The following is a 17413-nucleotide window of genomic DNA, read 5'->3' as shown; positions in this document are numbered from 1 at the left end:
GCTCTGTTGGCAGGCAGACATCTGGAAGCCAAACCCCGGGTCAGAGCCCCTGTGTGTTGGCGAGGTCCTCACGCGGTCCCTCCAGAGAGATGTTCTTTTTTTTTTTTTTTTTTTTAAGATTTTATTTATTTATTTTACAGAGAGACAGTGAGAGAGGGAACACAAGCAGGGGGAGTGGGAGAGGGAGAAGCAGGTTTCCTGCGGAGCAGGGAGCCCCATGTGGGGCTCGATCCCAGGATCCTGGGATCATGACCTGAGCTGAAGGCAGACGCCTAACGACTGAGCCACCCAGGCGCCCCCAGAGAGGGGTTCTAAGTTTACATTGCCAGCACGGTGCCCTGGGCCTGCTTCTCATGGCTTTACTGCATCATCACACGGCCTGGCAGATGGAAGGCCCCTTTACGTCACCTTCCGTTCTTGGGGCACCTGAGTGCGTTTGCACATGTGCGCAGGCCACCAGGTGCTTGGCCTCCCTCTTGTCGGGGATTCTTTGTCACTGTCCATCTTCCCTCTCCGGCTAGCTTGCAGGACCCTGGTGGGCTGCAGTCTTAAGAGTCTCCCCCCGGCCCCCCGCCACCACCAGAGTATCCAGCTTGAAGTCACCCAGCATAGTGAAAGCCCTGACTTTATTGGCTGCCAGGGGTGGGTATTTGCTCATCTCTGTGCCCAGCCCTCCCTCCATCCCCCGACGTGCTGATGAGGGTACCAAGCCCTGCGGCCCGGGACCACCCCCTCCCAGATCCTGAGCTCTCTCCTCTCCAGGACTGTTGGAAACCGTCCCAGGTACCAGGACCCCAGCTGTCCCACCCTCTTGCCACACTTAGCCTCTCAAGGCTGCAGGCTCTGAGCAGCACCCTCCCTGGGGCCTGCATGGAGTTTACAGCTGTCCCCAGAGGTAACAGTGCCAGCCCCCGTAGAGACACCCTCCCACCCCAGGGCAGTGAGTAGGCAGCTTCTGGCCCCTTTCACCCTCGGGGGCTCACTCCTGCCGAAGATGATTAGCCCTGGGGTCACCCCCATCCTGTGCGGGCAGAGAGGACATTGGTGCCCGTGAGGGCCCAGCCTCTGGGGCCCAGAGGGTCTACTGACCCCCCCCACATACCACTGACTGGTCACACGTGGCACATTCTGTCCACTTACCAGCTCACAGCCTTTGGCAGGACATTGACCTCTCTGAGCCTCAGCTTCTTCATCTGCAAGATGGGATGATACTGTTGGCCCAGCCGACGCGCCCTTTTTCCCATCACTACTGTCTCTCTCCCTCCCTCCGCCTGTCTCGGAGACTTTGGCAAACTGAACGTGGCCCCAGGGATGTTGGCCATAGCCAAGCGAGAATTTTATTTGACTTCTTTTTTTTTTTTTTTTTTTTTTTTTTTTTTTTAAGATTTTATTTATTTGCGAGAGAGAGAATGAGAGACAGAGAGCATGAGAGGGAGGAGGGTCAGAGGGAGATGCAGACTCCCTGCCGAGCAGAGAGCCCGATGTGGGACTCGATCCCGGGACTCCAGGATCATGACCTGAGCCGAAGGCAGTCGCTTAACCAACTGAGCCACCCAGGTGCCCCCAAGCGAGAATTTTAATAAAAGTGAAGTATTTGGCCCAAAGCCCGTGGAAAGCCCTCGGGGCCTGGACCTCGTCACTGTGGGGCCGGGCCGGTTGGCCTTTGGCCTTCACCAGGCTGCTCAGGGCAGCTCGGAGAGGTGATGACAGGCGTAAACCAAGCACAACCAGACGCAGCGTCCTCGGGGAGCCGTTGGTGGGGAGGTTGGGTTGTGAGGGGGTGAACTGGCCGCGGGGGCGTCGGTGTTGAATTTAGACCCCAGTCTTGACTCCGTTGGCCAAAGTGCGGGGCAATGAGACAGCTCGAGTGGGAGTTTTGTAGGCGTGTTTCGGCTGAAGCTTGAGCCCCCGGGGGGCCAGGTGCCTGAACATTCTAGAAAGCTCAGGGGCTGGTGGCCCCGGTCCAGGTAGTAAGCAAAGCCCTGTTCTGACTGGGCCCACGTGGCCGGGGCAGCCGGGAGATGAGCCCGACGGGCTGTCTGCAGTGGAGCAGGGAGGGACAGGGCTGCGGGCTGGGGACAGAGTGCTCACGCCCACCCCTCTCCTGTCCCCTCCCTAAGGCCTTGCCCCCGTCGTTTGGGTAAGGGCTGCCTTCCTGGTGGAGAAGGATGGATAGCACAATGAATCCCTCGTTCTTGGCTGCTCCGGGCTGGACCATCTTCGGTTCAAATTTTATTTCATGGATTTGGAACTGAATCCCAGAAGGACAGGACTGGCCGTGGTGCATGGTGGTCACACCAATCCCCCCGGGGAGCCGTTCCACACCATTTTTCAGGGGCTCTTCCTCATTTCAGCCCTTTACCCTTCATCGCGGGGCCTCTGTCCACTTCCTTCACCGAAGTCTCTTCTCACTAGCCTCTGAGGCCTTTGTGGGTGCCATGCTTGTGTTCCCCCCCAAAACTCATATGCCGAAGCCCTAATCCCAAATGGGGACTGTTCTTTGGAGGGAATTAAGGTCAAATGAGGTCAGGAGAGTGGGGCCCTGACCCGGTAGGATTAGTGTCCTTGTAAGAAGTGACACCAGGGAGCTTGCACACAACAAGAAGGTGGCCACAACAAACCAGGAAAAGCGCTCTCTCCAGAAACCCCACAGCACCTCCATCTGCCTCCCCCCTCCAGAACTGTGAGCGGTGAAGCTCTGCGTTTCCAGCCGCCTGGTGGCAGGTGCTTTGTTCGGGAACTCTGTGTCCTCTGAGTCCCCCATACACCACCCGACCCTCCCAGGTCTCCGCAGGGAGGACCAGTGGAAGGAGTCCAGACTCAAGGCTTGTTCAGACCCTCTTCCTTCACTGACAGGACTGGGTCCTGAGCCTCAGTGTGCCCACTTTGGTAATGGGAGGGTGAAGAGAGAGGAGGTCAGGGCTCAGAGGCACAGCTACCAGTTTTCCTGCCCTTCCTATCTGGCTCAAGGCTGAGCTCGTTAAAAGCACTCAGTGTCGGTTCTGTCCCATGAGCTGAGCAAACAACAAAAGGACTTTCCTGGGAAATGTCGTGGTAACGTGAGCATCGTACTCCAGACCCTGCCTCATGCCAACCGTGGGTCTTTTGCTCCTAAGGGCCACGCTGAGGCTCCCGACATCACGGACCCAGAGATGGTCCCGGTGCCAACGGCGTGAGGGTTAACCACAGCACGGTGGTCAGGGGCCGGGCAGAGCGCGAGGGCCTGGCTCCAGGTGGAGGCTGCTTGCCTTCGAGCGGGGGATGGATTGCAAAGTTCCAGGACTGCACGGTCCAAGTCGGGAGCCTCTAGCCACACGTGGCTGTTCAAATTCAAATTAATTAACATCAAATTAAATAAAAAATTCTCCAGCCGCACTAGCCACATTTCCGAAGGGCTCAGTAGCCACATGTGGCCAGTGGCTATCGAACTGGACGGTGTGGGCACAGATCATTTGCACGATCCCGGAAGCTCTCCCAGACAGCACTGGTTTCGAAGATTCGTTTGGGCAGTGAGAGAGAATGCCAGGTCCATTTTGGCAGCGGCCGGCCTGGTTCAGGCCCGAACATATTTGCCATCCCTTGAAGGCAGATGCTGGGGGTGCACTCCGTGGGCCTCTGGACAAAACAGTCGTGCGTGGCATCGGGTGCTGCGGTTTGGGCCTTGGCTGGCAGGCCTGGCAGGAATCGGTTCCATTCGGAAACCACCAGCCACTCAGAGACTTAGCTTTTCAACTTTGTGCTCACGCAGCACCACCTCCAGGAAGCCTTCCCTGAGCCCCAGACGCCCCACCCCAGCATCCACCAGTTGTCCGTCTCTGCTTAGTCCCTGAATCACCCCCAACCCTTACATAAATACATCATCCCATGAGCATCCCCAGCAAACAGCACTGGGCCCGTGGAACCGTGGTGGACAGGCCACGTGTTCTGACCTGGGGAGTGACAAGAGCTCAGGGAAGCACAGGACGTGCCCAGGGCGACCCAGCTTGCTGGGAGTGGCGCCGGGGAAGTTGCTCCTTCCTGACTCCCAGCCGAAGGTACCCTCCCAGGAGGGTAATGGGCCCTGAGGTGCGACTGCCCAGGCTCTGCGCTTGGGCACCGGGGAATTCCAGAGGGAGGCAGGCCCGTTGGGGCAGCGAACCGCTGAAACTCCCACTTAGTGTCCAGAACAGGCCACTCTGTTTTCTCTGGTTTACATTTTGCTAAGCCGACTCCTGACCGCACCTCGGAGGCGGCCCTGGGGAGCTCTGAGGAGCCCCCCACCCATCAGTGCTCCAGGCGCAAGACCCCACGAGCGGCCACTCACACGGGCACCCCTTGCGATCCGGGAAGTTGATTCCCCCTAAACCCCAAACCCCAGACACTTGAGAACATTTAGGGGTCTGGGAAGGGAAAACGAGGTATTTGGAGGCCAGACGTGTTTTCTTTGGCCCGCCCAGTGTGTTTTTAAAAAATTGTACCAACGTTTAAACATTGAGAGAGATCACAAAACTCTGGATTTCCATCTTCCCTGGAAACGTTGGAAGATCTTGTGACCCAGGACCCACAGGGTAACAATTTCTCAGAGCTGAGTGGCAGTTGACCCCCCTTTTCAGCAGGGAGGGAACCCCCACACACCCCAAGGCAACCTCGCCCATGGCCCCTCACACTGAGACCACGTGCTGGGCCCATTTGTCATCGTGTTATTACCGGCGAGTTTCTTGGGTACAGAAAAATATGTCTCTGTTCTTCCTTCCCAAAAGTACAAGGAAGAGAAACAGAGTGAGAGGACCCCATGTGTCTTGGTGCAGGTGAAGACCGTTGCTGGGTGTTTAATATGCAAAGCATGGCTTACTTACCCCTGGTTCTCCTCACCTGAGGATCTCAGCTGCCTGCCCCGCGGGCCTCAGAGTGTAACCTCCGTTCTAGACATGTCCAAGCTCTTCCTTGATTGAGGGCCTCCTCCCACCCTCCTTTCCCACCCTGTTTGGTTTCCTGTCCCTGGAACCCCTGCGAGTGCATCTGCATCCGGCTCCCAATCTTGGGGGGCTCGGCCACGGTAGCGGTGGCTGGCCACGGCTCCTCTCGGCATTCCTGACTGTCCTTCAGGGCTGCCAGCTGGAGGGGCACGGGGGCTGGGGTCTGCCTCGGTGCCTGTCTGATATGGCCAAACGCACGGGCTTCCGTGTCTGGGTCCCGCATCCCGGAATCCCCCTGGGTCCCCGCTTTGGACTTCGACGGATGGCGCCTGAGCCCAGCTCCCCCCACCTGAGGGAAGACGGGACCCCCACCTGAGGGAAGACGGGACCCAAGCAGGAACAGAGAGGGGAGTGCAGAGATTGAACAGGGAGATTGCTGGGGAGATGCAGGAATAAAATCTTTAAAAAAAAAAAAAAACACACACACACACACACACACACACACACACACACACACGGAGATTGCTGGGGAGATGCAGGAATAAAATCTTTAAAAAAAAAAAAAAACACACACACACACACACACACACACACACGATCTGTTGCCACCCCCGCCCTTTCATCCCTGCCTCAAACATTTCAGAACTTTTTTTTTTTTTTGAATGGACCTTGGGTGCATAGAATCTGATTACTCATCATTCTTGGTCTGTGACATACTTATTGATCCTGCTTTTACTTTACCTTTGTTTATTGTTTGAAGAACAGTATCCCCCACTGCAACCATGACATTGATGGTGACTGCCGTCTACCCACGCTTATCTTTCCCTTGACTTCTACAAACAGCGTGGTTCCCATGTATCTATCTGAAAAAGCCAATCTGGCTGTGCGTCGCCTTCTGGGGCTTACTTTTTTCCGCCCAACATTGTATTCCAAAATGTAGAAGATACTCAGCATTTCCACGGGTGTAGACGGTTTAACCACACCACCGTAGACTGTTTCTCTTCCTTGTGTTAGGGTCTCTGCTTGTGGGGTCCCTCTGTGTGCTGTTTCCCCCCTGCGTGGATCTCTTCCTCCGGGCCTCAGCTCCTGTGTCCCCCCCTGAGCCCGTCCCAGGCACCCCATCCAGAGGAGGCCCTGCTGCTCTCTGTCCCTATCCTTCCATGTCACGGCCTGCAGGGTGCTCGAACATGGCTGCAGGACCCACCCATGGAGAGGGCGGACCTCAGGTGGGTTTGCGGGGGCCAGGATGTGCAGAGGGAGTTTTGGGGGCAAGCTTGAGCTGCTTTTGTGGTATTACAGGAATTTGGGGCATAGGAAGCCAGCCAGGAGATTTTTTTTGTTGCTGTTTTTAAATAAGGAGGTTCATAGTATCTTTACCCATAATAGCAAAAAAACCGGAAACAACCAAATGTCATCCACAGGAGAAGATAAGTAAAAATATATCATAATATATCGTAAGTGTATATAAACGTACATATCTCTTCGGCAATAAAAATAGCCGCCGACTCTATAAAGCGAAATGGATTGATCTCAAAATACATTGAACAAAAGGAGCCAGACACAGAATGGTCCCCATTATATGATTTCACGGCGATGGAGCTCGCGAAGCAGGCCGATCTGTGGGGTAGGAGCAGGGCTTGCCCCTCGTGGGTCAGAGGGGCTGACAGGAGGGGACAGAAGACCCTGCAGTGCTGGGAACATTCATATGTCAGTCGGGGTGGTGCTTCCATGGGGGTATCTGTTTGTCACAACTCATCCAGCCGCACCCCTGAAATCTGTATGTTTCATAACAATAAATTATGCCACAGTTTTGGAAAAGTTTGGGGTAAAAAAAAAAAGATATGAGAAATGATGATCCAAGCCCCACTTTGATCTCATGAAAAGCATGTCTCACCCAAAATGATGGGTGCCATTTGGGAGTTGCTGCTTGGCTCAGGCACAGTGACAGAGACATCGCCGAGAGGCTTTTCAGAATGTGTTCTCATCAGCCCATTACCTCCTCACCGCCTCTGCGTCTCTTCAAACCTGTGTTCTGGGGGACTCTGGAGGCCCGCCCAGGGGCGTGGGCCATGTGGCCGCCTCCAAGCCCACCACTCAGCACCGCTGCTTGACCGTGGCATGAAGAAGACCCAAGGGGGACCCAAGGAAGAAAGGCAGCCTGTGTCTTTGGCCTCCACCCAGCACACCCCCCAAGACTGTTCCTCTTTGGTGGGGACGTGGCAGCCTCATGGGGCATCACGGATCAGACCTCTGCGGCTCCGTGAATCCCCATAGCCTGGCCACCCCTGGGGAGCCAGCACCCACGAAAGACCCGGTGATCCCGAAGTGTCCCCACTCACCCCTTCCGGCGACCACGCCCCTCTCCTGCCCACTCACTGTCCCGACCTCTCTTGCCTCTGTGTGATTCTGCCTATTTTGGAAGCATTTTTGGTGCCCAGACTGGGACAGTCCCAGGCCAACCAAGAAGGTTGGTTTCCCTAGTCACCTCCCTGCTGGTGACATGGTACATGGGCATTGCACATGCCCAGCGTAAACACGCAGCCCTGGCGGGTTGGGGGCGGGGGGGGGGAAGAGAGGCTTCTGAGCTGAACATTGCCCTGCAGGTAGGCTCTCGCCCAGGCTGGGCCAGCAGCAGTGACAGCTGACCAGGGCCCCCCCCTGAGCAGGAAGGCGTAGGCATCCCACAAGGGAGGCTGGGCCCCGCACCCCGTCTCCCTGGCTTTCCAATTTTGGCCATATAGCTTCACCTGTACCTTTTAGAGACTTACAGGTGAGTTCTAGTGCGTTCAGCAGTGAAGAGCTGGGGTTTTTGCCCAGAAGCCCTGTTCCCACTGTGGGAAGAGATGTGGTTCTGCTGGACCCCTTTCCTGCCATTTTTGCAGCCAGAGCGAATGCCCATGGGTCCCAGCAGAGCAGAATTAAGACTAGCTGGGTATCGGTTAAATGGAGACCACATTGATAGAGCCTTCTATTTTTTTTTTTTTTTTAAGATTTTATTTATTAGAGAGAGTGGGAACACAAGCAGGGGGAGTGGCAGAGGGAGAAACAGGCTCCCCTCCGGACAAGGAGCCCGATGCGGGGCTCAATCCCAGGACCCTGGGATCATGACCTGAGCCAAAGGCAGAAGCTTAACTGACTGAGCCACCCAGGCGCCCCTTGATAGAGCCTTCTAGAAATAAACTAACCCAGGATGGAATGAATCGCCTCAAAAAGGAGTGAGCGTCCCCTACCTGGGAGTATGCAAACAGGAGCTGGGTCACCATCTCTCCCGATTCCATTACTGAACGAGGTGGCACACAGTGCCCCCCCCAGCTTGATTTTGTGCCCCCCTGTGTTCTGCCTCCCTGTCCGGGGGATTTTAGGAGGGTCCCTGCTTTGTGGTTTTAGCGGGGAACCTGTTGTAAACTATCCCACAAATTGGAGAAACCCTCACAACTCCCTTCCCTCTGCTCACTGATCTGGCTCACAGATTGGAGCTCTCAGAGTGGGTGTGCTAGACAAGTTTCCCTGGAAATCTGGAAATGGCCCTTCCTGACTGCAATGCCCCCCCGCCCACCCTTGCCTCCTGCTTGAGGTCCGTTGCCAGAACAGGGCTCCGACTGGCCGGGGCTTGCCAGGATGCCCGAGGGGAGGCCCGTGTGAGGGCCTCGCTCTGCTGGGTTAGGAATCCGAGAGTAAACAGATCGAGTTTCCAGTGTCAGCTGGGCCTTCCATAACAGGCAGTGGAAAATGAGAATGTTCTCTGAGATGACTCAGCCTCCCGGCCCCCAGGTAGGGGCAGCCCCCGACCTCGGCTCTGCCCTGGTGACCAGCTGTCGGCCAAGCCACAGGGGACAGCAGTGGGTGTCTAGGCTCGAGGACCCCTGCTCAAGGGCTGCAGTTCTGCATCACGCTGTCAGGATGAGGGCACGTGCGGCCGTCTTGGCTGTCTGACAGGTTGCTGTCCTCAGTTTCCCCGTCTGTGAAATGGTATCAGCAGTTCCTCTCCCAGGGAGGGGGGTGGGTTGTGAAGTGAGTCCAAGACAGTGTAAGCAGAGAAATGCACATTGGAAGCTTGGGGAGAAAGCTTGGACCACCGCAGCTGGAACCCTGGGAGTGACAGAATTGGGTTCCCCCTGGAGAGCCACCTTCATCGGGGAGGAGAAGAGAAGTTACTACAGGAAACGAAAGAGGGGCGTCACCGTCAGAAGTTGGAGGAGGCTGTGTGGTAGATTCCAGCGTCCAGGCAAAGGCCTTGGCCGGCCAGGTGGGGTCCAGCTGACCAAGGGCAAGGACAGGAGGGTGTGAGAGAAGAGGCCTCCGGGCTGTGGCCGGGGGAGGTCATCGCTGAGCTGAGCCGCACCCTTCCGAGGGCAGAGGCTGGCCAGTGGTAATAGCCGGAGGGTTGGGGTGACCAGCTGGGGGAGGGGAGGGGAGAAGGTGGTGGCCCAGGGAGGAGATGGGGGTGAGGGAGACTTTTTTTAGGATGTTGGAAACTTGAGCCTGTTTGCAGTTAAGACCAGGAAGCCAAGAATGAGCTGGAGTCCCGAGAGGGAGGGAGGGAGGCGCTTGTGGGAATGGCGAGAGAAGCTTGCCCCGGGGCTGGTTTTCTCTGGCCAGAGACGGGAGATAAGATGGGTGAGAAAACAGAGATGTTTTGAGAGGGGACCCTCCCCCGCTGGCCTAAATCGGAGGAAACTGGGGGTGCGGGGTCAGGGTGCAGAGCCTGGGGGAGGGAGGGCTGAGCTGATCCTGCAGAGGGAACTGGGTGGAAGCCGGGCCCTGGGGGCGATTTCTGGCTGGAGGTCACGGCTGAGAAGGTCGGTGCTGCACACAGGGCATCTGAGGATGGGGTCAGCCAAGGGGGCCGCCCAGGACACCCCGCCCCAGAGCCAGCAGCGGATGGCACAGAATCAGAGTGGCCGCGGGAGATGAGAGGCACTCGGGTGACCCAGGAGCTAGGGGCACTCAGGGCGTTGCCAGGCAACAGGGCAGCACGCCCAGCTTGGCTCTGCTGTCCTGTTAGAGCCAAGCCCTCCAGGGACTGTGGTTTCCAATTAATAGTGTCAGGGACTGGGGGTGGGGAGGGGGGCGAGGACAACTACGGATGGCTTTAGGGTCCAGTATTTTGATGACTGCTTAGCATCCCGACAAAGGGCTAGAAGGGTAGGTAGGAGGTTGTGTGTGTGTGTGTGTCCTCAGCTGTCGTGTTGAGGAGCAGGGCATCTTGAATAAGCTCCCGGCTGTGTCAGGAGGAAACCAGGAGAACATCAGCCCCGAATCCAGACCGAAAGGAAGGAAAAAAACTGGTGTGTTGTAGACCCAGTGCTTTTACCCGCAAGGGGGTGCTGACCTCTCACCCTGGCCCCTGCGATCAGGGGAGGTTTGCCCCTCTCGAGTGGGGAGACAGACTCAGGGGGTGCGTAATTGTCTTTAGGCCACAGGACGTGAGCTCAAGTGTGTCACTCTGCCCCGTCCTTGCACCTGTATTCACCTACCTGACTGATTGACCTTGGTACTGCAAAACCAGAGGAAAAGAAGGATCCAGACCATCACCTGGGTTTGACCAGGGGTCACCCCCATCCCATACTAACCCCCACCCCAGGTAACCCCATGTTCTTCATCCCCTTGCTTCTTTGTGTAGTTATTTTGCAGCTACATGTGCTCTTAAAGGTGTATTTTTTTTTAAGAGCAGTTCCTTTTAACCCTGCCAGAATAGACGATGCTGTACATAATGTTTGGGGACTGACTTTTCCATCTCCTATCGTATTGTTGAGACTCATTCATATTTTGCAAGTCACCGTAGACTGTTCCTCTTGACGGCTGGGTAATAGTCTTCTGTCATTGTCCACCTCCTTGCCCAGCGAGGGGCATCTGGGTTTATAGCCAGCTTTCTGTTCCTGAGAACAGGCGGTTATAAACTCTCATGTCCACGGCTTCCACGAGAGGGTGGATGCCTCCCGGGGGAGGAGATGGATCACAGGGAACGTGTGCGGGCCACACCTGCCTCCCGGCTGCCCCCCCACTCAGAGACCGCACAGCATAGCAGACCTGAGGCCGTAACTGCCTTAACCTAACTGAGCCTCAGTCTTCCTGCTGGCGAAATGGGAATAATTAGTGCTACACGTCTATTCCGTTAGCGCCGATTACACGCCGGCCGCATCACCTCCTGTCCCAGGCATGGGGGGGCCTGGGTAAGACTCGGCCCATCTCCCAAGAGCAGGTGTGTTGCTAAGCACAGTCAGATCTGGAAGTGAATAATCTCTGATGTTATCATCACTGGGGAGTGATAGGCCGGGGCTTTGACCTGCCTGGGGGTGCTGGGCTGGGCTCCTTGGCCCCTGTGTGAGACTCACCCGTCCCTGGAGAGGGTAGGGGCGGGGGCCACGGGAATGGGGAGATCCGGAATCAGGCAGACATCATTTAACACCAGAGAAGCCAAGAATCTTCTCCCGCCTGCAAGGCCTGAGCACTCCCTGGACGGGAATGCTGTTGGGGAAGTCCGCTTCCGCCTGGATTCCCAGGCCAGCTCCTCGACTCGCTGCTTCACATGACCACATGCGCTCAGGCAGGATCTTGAGCGCTGCCCTGTGTGTTCATACATCCTCCCTCCTCACATCCTACACTACCCTGCCAAACCTCTTTCAGAGATAAGAAAGCTGTTCCGGCCTTGTCTGGGGTAGGTGATAAAGCTGAGATCCACAGTTGGGCCCTTTCCATCTCAGACCACCCCACCCAGGGAAGAAAGAGAACTACCAGTCAGCTCATATGTGCCTTGCACTTGGCTATGTGTTCATGAAAGCAAGACACAGGACTTCCCCAGACTTTGGTCCTACCCTGGCAGGACCCTTCCCACCCCCACCTGGCTGCCCCAGGCCATTGGGACATGCATAAGGAGGCTTGTAGCTTTGGCCCTCGGTGCAGGACTAAGCTAGCCCGTTGCCCAGAGTTCCTTACCTTCTCCAGGTCTCCATGGAGGAAAGAATGGAGGTGTCGGCGGGGGGAGAGGGGGTTGGGGACCAGACCCAGAGGTGACGACAATCTGCCTACTGACCTCATCTCCTCAAGGTATTGAATCTTATTTCCTGGCCGCCCACGGACCCATGCCCACCACCGCCAGTCTGGTCCAAACCACCGTCGGCTCTAGCTGGTGGCTCGTTGGTCTTAGGGCCCCCACCCATTATTTGCTCTGCGGCACACACCGCCGTCTGATGCACTATTTTATTTTTTCTACCCCTCCACGTAAACCCTGATTGTCTGATTCTTGGAGGTGTGTCCCCGAGCACCTGCCACAGTGCTTGACACGGACAGGCGCTTAATGATTGGTTTGTTGAGTGACTGAATGATCTTGCCGCTGAATTAAGCTGCTGCCTGGGTGTGGGAGCTTCCTCCTTGGGCCCTGCCCACCCCCTTTTTGCCATCCCGCCTCTGTGTGTCACCCTAGACCTTGCGAGCACCACGACCCACATGGTCATTGTCCTGGCTGCCCGTGACCTAAGCAGTTTTTTTTTTTTCCATCTTAACAGAAGAAGAAACCCCTTTTCGGGATTTTACCTTTCAAGTCATAGATGTGATGCAGGGCCTTTTTTCTAACTAAAACTTGAAACGGCAGCCTCCGGATGCCAAAGACAGTAGAAATGAAATGTAAATAACACGAGAGACCTAGCGAAGACCCAGGAGGAAGTAAAAAGGCCACGGCCGGTTGAGGGAAAAAAAGCCTGGCACACGCCATCCACCTGGCTTTCCTTTGGGGAGAAAAGCCCTGGACCAGCGTGAGGCCAGCGCACCTGTCGCTCACTGTATAGCGTGGAAGGCTCCCGCGCCATCGGCTGGGGCCGGCGGGGCAGGGGCAGGTGGTGGACCCTGGCCCCTCCCCCTCCGCCCTGCTGCAGGGGGAGATGTGGCCCACCCTCCGGGCTCCAAGCCCAACGGGCTACCCTTGGTGAGAAACACTCCCGGCTTCCCAGGCTGAAATTCAAAACAGGCCCGTGAGCGTTCAGAGACCCCAGTAGAACAAAAGACTGAGAACAGTGTGTCCACAGGTCCCTGGAACATGCTGGACGCCTGTTCTCAGCGCTGTGTGCAGGGCCCATCCGGTGTGCACGAAGACTGTGGTTCCCCAGCTGGCCGGGCTGTCATCCCAAAGTGTCTACACTTGTTCTGTGATGAGCCGGGAGGGTCTGGCTGACACGGGGCATCATGACCCTGCAGGAAGTGGGCTCCATCCCAGACGGGGTCTGGCTCCCACAGCCACCTCCCACCTGCCCTAGATTCAGGTCCTCGGCTCGGGACTCTGCATGGGGGGCACAGGCTGCCGGGACCCTCCGCCGGCCAGCAGGGGAACAGAGAAGGCGAGACGCATGCCCACAGGGGCCCCCACCTCCCTGGCTCCCCCAATCTCCCAGGTCCACCTGCTCAGACACGCCGGATGTCTGTGAAGGTCCCTCGGCCTCTGTGTGGTGTGTCAGGGAGCTGGGGTGGGGTCAGGCCCAGGGCTGCAGGACTGACTCCAGCACAGTCACTGGGAATCTTGGGCTGAGCCTCTTCCATCGTAACCCATCATGCTGGCTCCCTGGTGGGGCCTGGGCCACTGGTTAGGTGGATGGAGACTTTTCAGGCAAAGCTTGATGCTTGGAGGGTCAAGTGTGTAAGAGCCGGCCCCGCACGGGACCTCAAAGGTGGCTCAGTCCATCCTCCTGATGGAGACCCCGTCCCTCCTGCAGCCCGCCCACGTGGGGCTCAGCCCCTCGGAGAACCGACAGCCCACTGCTCTCTGTAGCTTGCTGGCTTTAGAGCTTCTCTTTACTGGGAATACAAGCCGGCCTCCCTGTGACCACCCCGTCGGCTGCCTCTGCCGTCCAAGAATAAATAACCAGCATGTTGTGTTGAGTGCTAACTATAGTTACACCGGCTCTTCGCTTATTGGTGTTTCTTCAGCAACAACCCTCTGAAGTAGGGTTATCATCCCCATTGTATACATGAGGAGACTGAAGCACAGAGAGGTTAAGCAACTTACCTGAGGTCACACAGCCATAAGCAGCACTGCTTCCATCCTATGGAGCACAACAGCCAAGGAGAAGTAAAGGTGGCGGCTGGACTCTTCCTCCAGGCCGAAAGGGGCACAGCCTGGAATCCCCGGAGTCCCTCTGGGCATGCTCTGTGTTGGCCATGAGGCTCTGAGCAGACGCAGGCTTCCTGGTATGGGCTGCCTACATCTCGTACCCCCTGTTCTGTTCAACAGAGCGCAGCGATGCATTGGCACCCCCTGGATGGGAGACTCGCATGATTCTTGGGGTGTGTCCTGAACCACAAGCTGCTATTCCCCAGTCTCCTGCCTTCATTGCTCAGGGTTGTAGAGTTTTATGTCCTGTCTACCTGATGGCTCCAGCAGAACCTGCTGGGTAATGGTCACACACGGTTGCATGGGTTGTGCACTGCCCAAACTCTGAGAGCACTCTTCATAGAGACCATGAGATGAATGAGCCCTGCCCCCAGAGCTGTGATACACCACCCGCCCAGCTGTCTGGACAGCAGATCTGTCTTGGGTTCTAATCCGAGCTGGTTGGGATTTTGCCTGCCCTTAAAAGGTGTTTTCCACATAGACGCCATGGTTCTAGGATCATCTTTCTGTGCCTTCCTGGCCAGGCCCCTTGAGGTCGCCCTAGTGAGGAGCTGGCGGGGTTCCATGTGGCCCAAGCTGGAGCTGGATGGGAACCAGTCCACCCTCACTACAGAGGAATGGAGCAGCCCAGGGCTCACCACACCCAGGTGCCAAGTTGGGACTAGTATGCAGGTCTTCACACTTTCCCAGCCTGCTTTATTTTCCTTGTTGTTCCATCCCGTTCCTGAGTACCATGAGGGCATCCAGAGGGCACCCCGCTCTCCTCCTCCTCCTCGGGTTTCCTAATAGCACTGAACAGAGGCTGGCTAATTGCTGGGTTTTGGTCCTCTCTCCAGCTCCTCATAGACGATGTACAGAGAGGCCACAAACGCGGGGGGGCCAAGCATCTGGAGTGTGGCTCTAGCCATGACTCACTAGAAGGTTGGGAGTGGAGACTTTAGTGTCTCCCAGAGGAGGGGTAAGTTAAAGCAGTGCCACACAAAGGGCCAGGAGGGTTTGTCTGATCGGGACTTCGCTGGCTTGGGGGTAAGTTTGTGGCCATAGTCCACTTTTTTGCTCGTTGGACAATGAATGTTGATTCTATTCCCAGCCTGTGTCAGGTACTAGGTGTATGTACAGAGAATCTATAGTCTTTGCCAATGAGAGCTTATGATCTGCTGGGGAGAATGAATATTATTAGTAATAGGTTGTGGAAGACACCTAGGACCATCATGCACGGTTGCACAGATTGTGCACTGCTCAACTATAAGGGCGTACTACACACAAACTGAGATGAGTGAGTTATGTCCACGGTGGCTTTAATGTCCTTTCGTAGACATAACATAAGGCTGTAGGCTGTCAAGGAGGGCCACACCCCTACGGTGGGAGGTGAGGGAGACGGAGTGGTCGGTGCCAATCTGAAAAGGCTTTACCCCAACGAAGATGCTTAAACTGGGTCTTGGAGAATGAGCAGCAAGTCTCCAGCCAAAGAAGAGGGAAGGGTACGCTGGGCAGTGGAAAGACCATTTGCCAACCTTTGGAGGCATGAGACTGGGAGGCAGACCAAGAGTGGGGGAACGAGGCGAGGTAGGAGGCTGGTGTGGTTTCCAAGGCAGGAGTTTACGTGGAAGGGAGTGGTAGGCAGGGGGGAAACTTGAGAGCAACTCGGGGGGGGCGCGGGGGTAAGGCAGGTGGGGCTAGCGACATGCAGCCAGGGGCCTGACTCCCCAAGTTTGGCCAGAGCAGCGGTTGCGGGCCCTTCGGTCTGACTCGCCCTCCTGGGGGCCTGCCCACACACCAAGGCGCACATTTCGAGATGGATATCCAACAGCTGGGCCTCAGGGGCCCTTGACCCCGGGAGACGGGTCACATCAACAACGTGTTTGTACCCCATTTACACAGAAGCCGAGGCTGCCTTCTGCTGGGGTTTATGCCTTCTGGGACGATTTATATGGTCTATTTCTGGAACATCCCTCACGGCCAAGAGGGCACAGGGGGTAAGTGCCATCTCTGTTTCCCATCACAGATAACTGGGTGGCCACTCCCCACACCAAGCGAGTACCTGTTCGTGGCAGTCTCGTGACTGGAGAGGGGTGGGGCTCCCGGGGCTCTTTCTGGGTGCACAGGGGTCCCCAAGAAGGAGCCAGGCCAGACCAGTGATTGCCACTTTCTGAGGTTATAATTTGCTATTGTCCCCGAGCAATTACAGATTTCATTTGTCCGGGCAATATTGCAAGTCGGATATGGGACAGACAGGGACAGAGATGTGATCTGAAAGCTAAAGAGCTGGAGAGAGATTGAAGAGTGTGTGCTGTTGGTTGAGCAGAATGTCAGTGGGGAGGAGCATGCCACCTCGTTAATGACTCTGGCTCGAGCAATTTCTTTCAAGTCAGGTACATTGATGGGCGTCTGGGAGGCTCCGTTGGTGAAGCGTCTGCCTTCAGCTCAGCTCATGATCCCAGGGGCCTGGGATCGAGCCCCACATCTGGTTCCCTGCTCAGCAGGGAGCCTGCTTTTCCCCCTCCCCCGCCGCCTTCTCTCTCTGTTGAATAAATAAATAAAATCTTTTTAAAAATTAATTAAAAAATAAAGTCAAGTATATTGGGGGATAATTTACATATAGTAAAATTCACCCCTCTTAAGGTATAATTCTTTGAGTTGTGACAAACATATATGCTCTTATAACCACCACCATAACCAAGGTACCAAGCACTCCTGTCACCCCAGAAAGTTCCCTGATGCCCTTCTAAAGTCAACCCCAACCCAACCCGTAGCAACCATGAATCCCTTCTCTGTCCTTAGAGTCCCAGAATGTCCTAGAAATGGAATCAGATAGTATGTAACCTTTTGAGTCTGGCTTTAACTTTAGCAAAACGCGCTCACGATCCATCCGCCTTATTGCACGAACCAGTAATTCATCCCTTTGGATTGCTGACCAGTATTCTGTGGGGCCGGTAGGCCGCCATGTATCCAGTTCTCCAGGTGAAGGGCCGACATTTGGGGTGTTCCCAGTTTGGAGCGATCACAAAGGAAGGCCATAAACGTTGCATGCAGGTCTTTATGTGGTCCTGGGTGTTCAGTTCTCCCGTGATTACGCAAGAGTGGGGTTGCCGAGCCGTGTGGTCTGCGTATGTTTAACTTTGTAAGAAACTGCCAACCTCCTCCAAATGGCTGTACCATTTTGCATTCCTGTCGATTCCAGTTGCTCTCATTCCTTGTGAAAAATTTCAAGAATAAAGCAAATAAGGGAAGGTTGTGTGGCCGGGCAGCTGAGGGGAGATGCACCATCCCCGCCCCCCACCCCATCCCCTGCAACCCTGCATCCCCTCCGAGATTCTTTTCCGTTTGAACCTTTGTAGAAGTGCTGTTTGGGCCCTTGCTGGGGTTGCTTGTTGGACATCTTGCTGTTAGGGCTTCCCGTGATGGATGGGTTTTACAC

General features: G+C 55.9%; 1 protein-coding gene across 1 annotated transcript in view; it reads left to right on the top strand.

Annotated features, from left to right (window-relative positions):
* Positions 1-17413, top strand: part of CASTOR2 (cytosolic arginine sensor for mTORC1 subunit 2) — a 49889-nt gene that overhangs the window by 14831 nt on the left and 17645 nt on the right. The window lies entirely within an intron of this gene.

Source organism: Halichoerus grypus, chromosome 6, assembly GCF_964656455.1.
Source record: "Halichoerus grypus chromosome 6, mHalGry1.hap1.1, whole genome shotgun sequence".
Classification (NCBI taxonomy): domain Eukaryota; kingdom Metazoa; phylum Chordata; class Mammalia; order Carnivora; family Phocidae; genus Halichoerus; species Halichoerus grypus.
This window is presented reverse-complemented; position numbering and strand designations above follow the sequence as displayed.